Source organism: Triticum aestivum, chromosome 2A (genome assembly GCF_018294505.1).
Source record: "Triticum aestivum cultivar Chinese Spring chromosome 2A, IWGSC CS RefSeq v2.1, whole genome shotgun sequence".
NCBI classification, from domain to species: domain Eukaryota; kingdom Viridiplantae; phylum Streptophyta; class Magnoliopsida; order Poales; family Poaceae; genus Triticum; species Triticum aestivum.
Genome location: NC_057797.1, coordinates 439,113,818 through 439,123,591, shown reverse-complemented (window position 1 = coordinate 439,123,591; position 9,774 = coordinate 439,113,818).

Below are 9,774 nucleotides of genomic sequence, written 5' to 3'. Positions count from 1 at the left end.
GAGACCTTGGCTATGCTGACTCGGCGACGCTTCGTATGTCATGTGCACTGCCTTGTATATGATGGTGTTGTACGATCGAGCCCGTGTAGGCCCACCACGAAAACTTCGGACGAAATCTCTATCATATGTTTGTTCCGGCTTATTTCGCAAGCCAATCCTTTGTTTTGTTTTGAGTTGTGGTACTCGAGTTGCTTCAAAGTCAAATGTAGATTCCATACCTTTCCTAAGTGGTGTTCTCATATTCCTATGGGAATACTAATCCTTTTGGATCATCGAGATTGTCATGTTAATTCTTTTTCAACCGGTGTGTCTCTCTTCAAGTGGATCCAATCACTTCAACATTTGCAAGATCAATTATCAGTTCTCCTCAATGGTGTTGGTTTCATCCATCTCCAAGCTGTCTTTGTTTTTCCCACCCTCCCACCCTTTTTCTTCGAGGACCCAGATTTCTTAATCAACTATCCATTTTATCGATGGAAGTCTCTCCATTCTCTTCCTTCATGTTCTTACCCGGTGATTCTCATGAAGATACTAACGGAGCTTCGAGTTCATCATTCTTCGTTTCTTTTATCTTCTCCGGTGGATCCAATTCAAGCTTTGTCGATCATGTATTTTCCTCGTTTCAAATGTTTTCTTATGCTGGTGCACCTCTTAATCATTCACCTCTCACTATTCATTTGTTTCCAAAGTGTTGAAGATATCTCAGAAGGCTCGTCTTTTCATTCAAGATCAGTTCAACCTATTTCGAGATTGTTATCTCATTCAAGCCATTTAATTCAACCGGTGCAATCTCTCTTTTCAAGCAATCCTTCAACGGTGTATCATTTGAGTGGGCCCTAACCCACAGGTCTTTTTTCCAGGATCTTACCTGACTCTTCTAATTTTCTCGGAGCTTCCCAAATTCTTTTCCAAGTTTGACGTAAGAATGAGTTATCATCAGTCAGATGGTTTATCCAAGATCTTTCAAATTCTTCTCTTTGTCGGTTCAACCTTTCTAATATTCATTCTCCCGGAGTATCTCAACAATTCATGGTCGTGTTTCTCGTCAACATTCTCAGATTTGCAGACCGAAGTAGAGTTTTCATCCAAATCTTATCCGTTCTCCCAAAGATTAGTGATTCTAGCTTGTTGCCTTCCTCTCATAATTGTTTTCGACTGTGAGAATTATTTTCACCTATCCAGAGCGATTCAAGATTCTTTTCATTCTGAATCTCTGAAGGCCATCATTTCGGGTTATTCATTCCCAGCTTTCAGTTATCGTCCTCCAAATCTTAACGGTGCATCATTCAAGTTTTCACTAATCAGGTCATGATCTCTTCGTTCTCATGGATCTAAATTCCCTCAAGCACCTTCGTTCATTTGATAATTCTTCCCGGTGTTTCTTTATATTTTTCATTGTTCATTTTCAATTCTTACGGTGGTTCGTTCAAGATTTCTCTTCCTTGTTTATCATATCAATTCATTCATTCTTTCCAATCCTACCGGTGGTTCGTGGAAGACCTTTCTCAAGTTTATGCTATATCTCCCTTCAATCCTTTGCAACGGGAATAAGTAGTGTGCCAAATCCATTGTTTATCATCAATTTAATTTATGAAGGACAAGCATAACATAGTTCTTATTCTTGTGCATCCAAGTGATTAATTCCTTATTCCGGAGGTTCATTAAAAATTCTTGGTTTCTTTTGCTCATCTTTCTTTTCCGGAGTTCCAAGTTTCCACTTTATCTTGTCGCGAAGCTCCATTTAAATCATCGCAAGGCTTCACCTTGTATTTTCATCTTCTTTTTTCCTTTCGTCTTCATCATCCTTTTTGTTACCGGAGTTCTTCATGGATGTTCTACATGATGGTTCATCAAGGAAATAATTCATTCTCCAAGTGTTCATTGAGATTCTTTTCTAAGGAGCTCAAGCATTTCTTCATCTCGCATTTCGAAGTGCAATCCTTTCTACCATATCTTTGGAGATGGTCTTATGTCATTCTTGATAATTTGAGTTCATGTTTCATGATTCACTTGTTGTTAAGAATGAGATAGTTAAACCCATCAATCTCTTCTAGCATGAGCTCTTCTCAATCCATAATTCTCTTCGTTGGAGTTATCTTGGGTTATATTTCACCTAAAGCTTTCCCTAAGGATTGTTGCTATTTATGGTGCTTATAAATGACCCAAGTTCTTCATTTATCCTCCCGGTGGAATAAGTTTCCCGTCTCCTTGTTGATATCAATCCAATCCATTGTTTCCGTTTGTGGCAGAATTTCACCTCATAATTTTGAGATGTCTTCCATAAGCCCACAACAAGCTTACTCTTTTCGTTGTTGTTTTTCCAACAACTCCGTTCGACCCTTATCCTAAGGATGCCTTTTTCAAGCTCATTTGTGGCATTAGTTGACCTTTTCTTCTCCATCCTTTCAATGATCTATTTTTTTCTTTCTTCTAACGGAGGCATTGTGATGTTTCGCTTTTCTCTCATATTCTTGAGTTGTGAGGATCATGTTCTTTTCATGCTTATCCATTTAACCAGAGTGTTGTGCCCTCTGCTCAAGTTCTTTTCATCTTATCAAGTTTCATATCATTTTTCAACCGGAGTGTTGTCCAAATTTGTTCTTCCTTGTTCCTCTTTTCTAACGGAGTGTTTTCAACTTCGTCCATACTCGTTGTTTTCTTCTTTAAATTTGTTCAACCTTGCAAGGTTCTTTGGTTTCACTCATTTGTCAAAGAAGCAATTAGTTTTACCTCTTCTCTTCCTTTTCCGTTTCCCTCCGGTGCCATCCTAGATCTCGGGACGAGATCCTCTCGTAGTGGTGGAGTGTTGTGACGCCCCAAGACCGGAGCTTCAGATGCCTTCCAGGGTTTCCTGGTTTCGTCGTGTGATTTGTTTGGTTCGTTGCATCATGTGCATTGCATCATGTCATCATGCCATCATCTCATAAATCTTTTGCAACTCAACTAAATAAATTGCATGGATCTTCGGTCCATTTAAATCGAGGGAATTCACATGGTGATTCTCTTTATAACATATCCTCCCAATATTAGGGAGCTAAATAAAAATATTCGATTCGTTTGGATTTACCGCAAACACACTTGCAAAATATCCCAATGCCTTTGTTATCTTAATTTTCTCGGTCTCCAACATGGCCATATATTTCTTTCATCATATTTCGGAGCTCTACCAAAAATCCGAACATTTTTGGACACCTCCATTTCCTAGCCCTTGTTCAAACCATTTGAATTAAATTCAAATGACTTTGAATTAAATCCTTGCAATCTTGCCTCTCCTATTTTCGTGGACCGTGCACATTTTTACGAGTCCATGAAAATTATCCACATGTCCAACTTTTTCCCCTAACCTCTCTTTCTTTTTCTTTCATATCTCTTTTTTGTTTTTTTCTTCTTCTTTTGTTCTTTAGAGTGAGAGAGAGAGAGAGAGAGAGTCAGCCTAGCTGCAGCCTCAGGCCTGTCGGCCCAAAGTCCAGCTAAGGTCCCTTGGTGCATCTCCTCCCTCTCTACTTCCTCCCACGCTGGCCGGCCTCCCTAGCCCACTCCCTCATAACCCTAGATGGCCCGAAGCCCAGCTCCTGCACCGCACTCATCTCCCTCTCGTTCCCGCAGCGCCGCCATATCCCCTCGATGCCATCTCTCTACCTCGTAGCACCTTTCTCTCCCTTGATCCCCATTCTCTCGATACCCTCCATCCAGCGCCGCCACAGGGGAGGAGCCCCTCGTACCAGTGCCCGATCCCCATCGCCTCCTCATGTTCCTTGTCGCACAGCGCCCGATCCCCTCGCTGCTGCTTCCGCCATGGCGCCGCGCCCTGCTTCTCCTCCCACGCCGACGCCCTCCTTCGGCTGCTCGTGCAGCCATGGCACCACAAGAGCCCCGCACCCGACCTCCAAGGCCTCTTCCCTCACTGCCTCGTTCCCCTTCAAGCTCGAGCCACGCCGTTCATCTCCTGTCGCAGGAGCCCTGCACCGCCCCGTGCCCTCAAGTGCCCGCCGGCCTGCGACGCCACCGCCTCTTGTCGTTGCCTCCTACAGGAGCTCCAAGCGCCTGACCTCCTCCTTCCGGTGGCCTCAGCCTCGCGCGACGCACCATACGGGAGAGGAGCTCCCCGCAGCAGTGCTCGAACCCATCCAGCCGCAGCCACCTAAGATCCCTGCCACGCTGGAGGCCCGCCGCTCCTGCGTCTCCATCGTTCCCCTCTTCCAGTGAAGCTGCTATCGACCGCGTCACTGCTCGTTGCTTGCCAAGAACGTCTCCGTGGATTTGCACCAAGTACCACTACCGCCAAGTTCCGCTCCGTACGTGTACGACTACACCGGGTGTTGCAACAAGCCCTGACAACGTGTACATCTACTTTGTTAAGACCGGACCGACAAGTACCCCAACGTCATGTGTACAACGACCGTCGTCGAAGACCCGGGTAGAAAAACGTCATGTACCTATGACCGAAGAACGCCATGTACCTCTCGGAAAAACGAACATGTACCACTACGTCCGGAGACCTCGAACCCATCAAGTCCGACAACGATTGTGTACAACTACCGACGACGTGCATGTTGCCAAGTACCCTCTCCGGATCTTCATGTTCGACTACCGATAAACATGTACCACTACCATCACCGAGATCGCGAGAACCTCTACCGTCGACCCTAGAGCATGAGATAACGACTACTTCCAGTACGAAAGTCCCGAGAACGTCTACTTCCCCTTCTCCGCTTCGAACTTGATCCGTTCCGATAATGCACGCTCCGAAAGGTATAACCGCCGAGACGACCGCCCGTGAACTAATGCATGTGTGATGTATGAGATGCTCGTGCTTGCTCCGTGCTCGAATTGTCGATGCACGTTGCCCCTCTTTTGCCTTTTTACCGTCGTCTCATGGGACACCTGGTATCCGGGATCACTCACCGTCACTCTTGCACGTTTCGCGCACCCATACTTGTTCCTTTGCACTAGCATCTCATTTGAGTTGCCGGATCACCGGAATGTTGCCATGGTAACATTTCCGTTTCACCGCCGTGGCACCCCTTTTCCTTCCGCCATGGCGACAAATGCCTCATATATTGTCATGTCTACTTTTCCTTAAAAGTTGCATAAACTTGCACATGTCATCCGCATCATGATAACAACTTCAAGATTGGTTAAAATTGTTGGTTGCATTAAATTACTAATGCATATGGGGATTTACCGGGTTTGTTGTTTATTATACCCGGCCCCATTTAAATTGTTTAGATGGTATAGTTTTTTTATGTATCATCTCTTGACATGCTTAACAACATTTAATATTGGTGAGTACATAACCGAGAGAGAACTAAATAATTGTTGTGGTGTTCAGTCAATATGCAACCCGTTGCATATTGAGCTCCACTTAATTTGTAGTTTTGGTTGTTGCACTTTGCCACGCCATGCATATTTAAACCGGACATGCATCATACTTGGTTGTGCATCATGCGATGCTTATGTGATGGTTGTTTACCATGTTGTTTGCTTCTTTCCAGTGTTGCTTCTTCGGGTTAGTTCCGTTAACGTCGCGTTTGTGAGGATCCGTTTGACTACGTCCGTTTGTCTTCTTCATGGACTCGTTCTTCTTCCTTGCGGGATCTCAGGCAAGATGACCATACCCTTGAAATCACTTCTATCTTTGCTTGCTAGATGCTCGCTCTTTTGCTATGCCTATGCTGCGATACCTACCACTTGCATTATCATGCCTCCCATATTGCCATGTCAAACCTCTAACCCACCTTGTCCTAGCAAACTATTGTTTGGCTATGTTACCGCTTTGCTCAGCCCCTCTTGTAGCGTTATTAGTTGCAGGTGAAGATTGGAGCTTGTTCCATGTTTGGAACATGGATATTTTGTTGGGATATCACAATATCTCTTATTTAATTAATGCATATATATACTTGGTAAAGGGTGGAAGGCTCGGCCTTATGCCTGGTGTTTTGTTCCACTCTTGCCGCCCTAGTTTCCATCATATCGGTGTTATGTTCCTTGATTTTGTGTTCCTTACACGGTTGGGTTATAATGGGAACCCCTTGACAGTTCGCCTTGAATAAAACTCCTCCAGCAAGGCCCAACATTGGTTTTACCATTTGCCACCTAGCCTTTTCTTTCCCTTGGGTCGGCCGGCTCAAGGGTCATCTTTATTTAACCCCCCCCCCCCCGGGCCAGTGCTTCTCTAAGTGTTGGTCCAAATGAGCGATGTCCGGAGCTACCAGGGGCAACTCTGGGCTGGCCTACCCAACGTCTTGCTCATCCGGTGTGCCCAGAGAACGAGATATGTGCAGCTCCTATCGGGATTTGTCGGCACATCTGGGTGGCTTTGCTGGTCTTGGTTTACCATTGTCGAAATGTCTTGTAACCAGGATTCCGAGCCTGATCGGGTCTTCCTGGGAGAAGTATCCTTCGTTGACCGTGAGAGCTTGCGATGGGCTAAGTTGGTACACCCCTGCAGGGATTTGAACTTTTGAAAGTCGTGCCCGTGGTTATGGGCAGATGGGAATTTGTTAATGTCCGGTTGTAGAAAACCTGAAACTTATCTTAATTAAAATGCATCAACCGCGTGTGTAGCCGTGATGGTCTCTTTTCGGTGGTGTCCGGGAAGTGAACACGGTGTTGGAGTTATGCTTGAACGTAGGTTGTTCTAGGATCACTTCTTGATCATAGTTCATCGATCGTGCCTTTGCCTTCTCTTCTCGCTCGCATTTGCGTATGTTAGCCACCAAATATGCTAGTCGCTTGCTACAGCTCCACCTCATACCTTTTCCCTACCCATAAGCTTAAATAGTCTTGATCACGAAGGTGTGAGATCACTGAGTCCCCGTGACTCACAGATTACTTCCAAAACCAGTTTGCAGGTGCCGATGATACCGTGCAGGTGACACAACCGAGCTCAAGGAGGAGCTTGATGAAGATTGTGTTCGTTTGTTGTTCCCGTTTCCAGTTGATCAGTAGTGGAGCCCAGTCGGGGCGATCAGGGATCTGTGTAGCTTTTGGGGTAGTCTTCTTTTATTTTGGTTCCGTAGTCGGACCTTGTTTGTATCTGGATGAATGTAATGATATGTATGATTTGTGTGAAGTGGCGATTGTAGGCCAACTATGTACTCTCTTTCCCATATGTATTACATGGGTTGTGTGAAGATTACCTCACTTGCGACATTGCTTACAATGCGGTTATGCCTCTAAGTCGTGCTTCGACACGTGGGAGATATATCCGCATCGTGGGCGTTACAATATCCCCGTTGAGGTAACCTAGTGCTATATGAAGATTCTCCGGTTTCATGTCATTCGGAAGAAGTTTGTTAATAATACTTGATTAACCTTATTAATGGATTCCTTTTGATGGGAATGTGATGGATGAATTTAGTAAACACAACTTTATGTACCCACTCTTTACTTTCTATTATTGAGAATTAATAAAGTAGAAATGATGTTATTTTTCTGTTTTCTGAATTATCTGTGCAATAAAAAATGACCAAGAAATAAAAGTTCTTCGAATGCCCTGAAAATTTTATATGATTTTTTCTAGAATGTTTGAAAAGATTTGGCACTCAACACACCCAAGGGGGTGCACCTGTGAGCCACAAGGGGCGCGCCCACCCCCTAGGCGCACCATGTAGGCTTGTGGGGCCCATGTAGGCCCCCTCACTTATTCCAACCACCCATCCACATCTTCTTCCTCCAGAAAAAATCACACCCTTGCTCAAATCCGTGTTCTTGCTCACCTTGTTGCCATTTTCGATCTCCTTGCATGGAGCTTCATTTCTGAAACTATTTTGGGAGATTGTTCTTTGGTTTGTGACTCCTCCAATGGTCCAATTAGTTTTTATTCTAGTGATTTATATATTGCAATTTTTGCTGCTCTGGTGACCATGTTTTTGAGCTTGCATGTCAAATTTATATGGTTCAAGGTAGTTTTGTTGCATGATATAGCCTCTAGGCACTTATGGGAGTAGTAGCTATCAACTTTGTTAAGTTTTGTTCACTTCTATTTCGAGTCACTAAAAATTTCAGAAATTTTTCAGAGGAAGAGAATGTTTAGGAAGGTGTTCCAAGGTGGTTCTCGAAGAAGAAATCCCCAAGGCCAACGATACATGAGCCGACCGTTGAATCACCGCGAGAAGCTCCAGTGCGACCTTGCAAATGGCAGTCTAATCACTTCATGACTCGCGCAGGTTTCAAGGAAGAATTTGATAGGTACGTGCTCAATGCCGACCTGATGGACTTCTTGTCAGAGAAGTGCTTGCAATATTATAACCTTACTACTTCTTTTTTGCGGAGATTTGAGTATTTATTCCATCGCAATACACATTCTGTTTTATTTGATCTCTATGATAAATCATTTTGCATGGACCTTGAAGAATTTAATGATGCATGCAAAATTCTGTAATGGGGCATTTATACTGAACCTCGTAAATCTGATTGCGTTGAATTCCTTGCTTGCATCACTAGGGGAGTAAAACTTTACCATTCTGTTTGGGAACCGCCTATAATGTGTCTAGCATGGAAGACAGTGAGATCTCTCGGTTGTTATGTTGACAATGAAAGCATGCCTCTCAAAATTATATTCATCTCCGTTTTGAAAGCTTCGAGCTCTCGCACCTCTACAAATCCCTGCTTCCCTCTATGAAGGGCCTATCTATTTACTTTTATTGTTGAGTCATCATCTTCTTATTAAAGTACCAGCTAGAGAGCACCATTGTCATTTATATGCTTTGTTTTTAGTTGATGTTGAGTATGAATGTGACTATATCTCTTTTGCCATGAGTTACAATGTCCAGTCAGTACTTGATCTTCCGGGGTGCTCTGCATTTATGTTTTGCGGTCTCAGAAAGGGCTAGTGAGATACCATTTTGCCATATTACATCTTGATTGTTTTGAAAAAGTGTTGTCATCCGAGATAACTTATTATTACTCGCTAGTTTGTTATGCTATTGATATGAGTAAATATGAGACCTAAATGTTATCGTGAATATGATTAGTTCATAATCTTTGCTAAAAACTAGAACATTGGTTAGATATATTTGCAATAACAAGATCAAACAAAGTTTTTAAAAGTTTTTTCTTTGTCACTTTCAGTTTGTCAACTGAATTGCTTGAGGAAAAGCAATGGGTCAAGATTGGGGGAGTTGATACGTCTCCATTGTATCTACTTTTCCAAACTCTTTTGCCCTTGTTTTGGACTCTAATTTGCATGATTTGAATGGAACTAACCCGGACTGACGCTATTTTCAGCAGAATTGCCATGGCGTTTTTTTTGTGCAGAAATCAAAGTTCTCGGATTGACCTGAAAATTTATGGAGAATATTTTTAGAATATATATAAAAGATACAAGTGGAAAAAGATACGTGCCTCCCCGGCTTGTGGGGCCCCTGGAGCTCCGGCAACCCTAACTCCAACTCCACATATACCAATTCATGGGGGGGGGGAATCAAAGAGAGGGATTCATCGCGTTTTATGATATGGAGCTGCCGCCACCTCCTGTTCTTCATCGGGAGGGCTGATCTGGAGTCCGTCGGGGCTCCGGAGGGTGGAATCCATCACCATCTTTATCATCGACCTTCTTCCATCGCCAATTCCATGATGCTCGCCGCCGAGAGTGAGTAATTTGTTCGTAGGCTTGCTGGACGGTGATGGGTTGGATGAGATTTATCATGTAATTGAGTTAGTTTTGTTAGGGCTTGATCCCTAGTATCCACTATGTTCTGAGATTGATGTTGTTATGACTTTGCTATGCCTAATGCTTGTTACTAGGGCCCGAGTGTCATGATTTCAGAT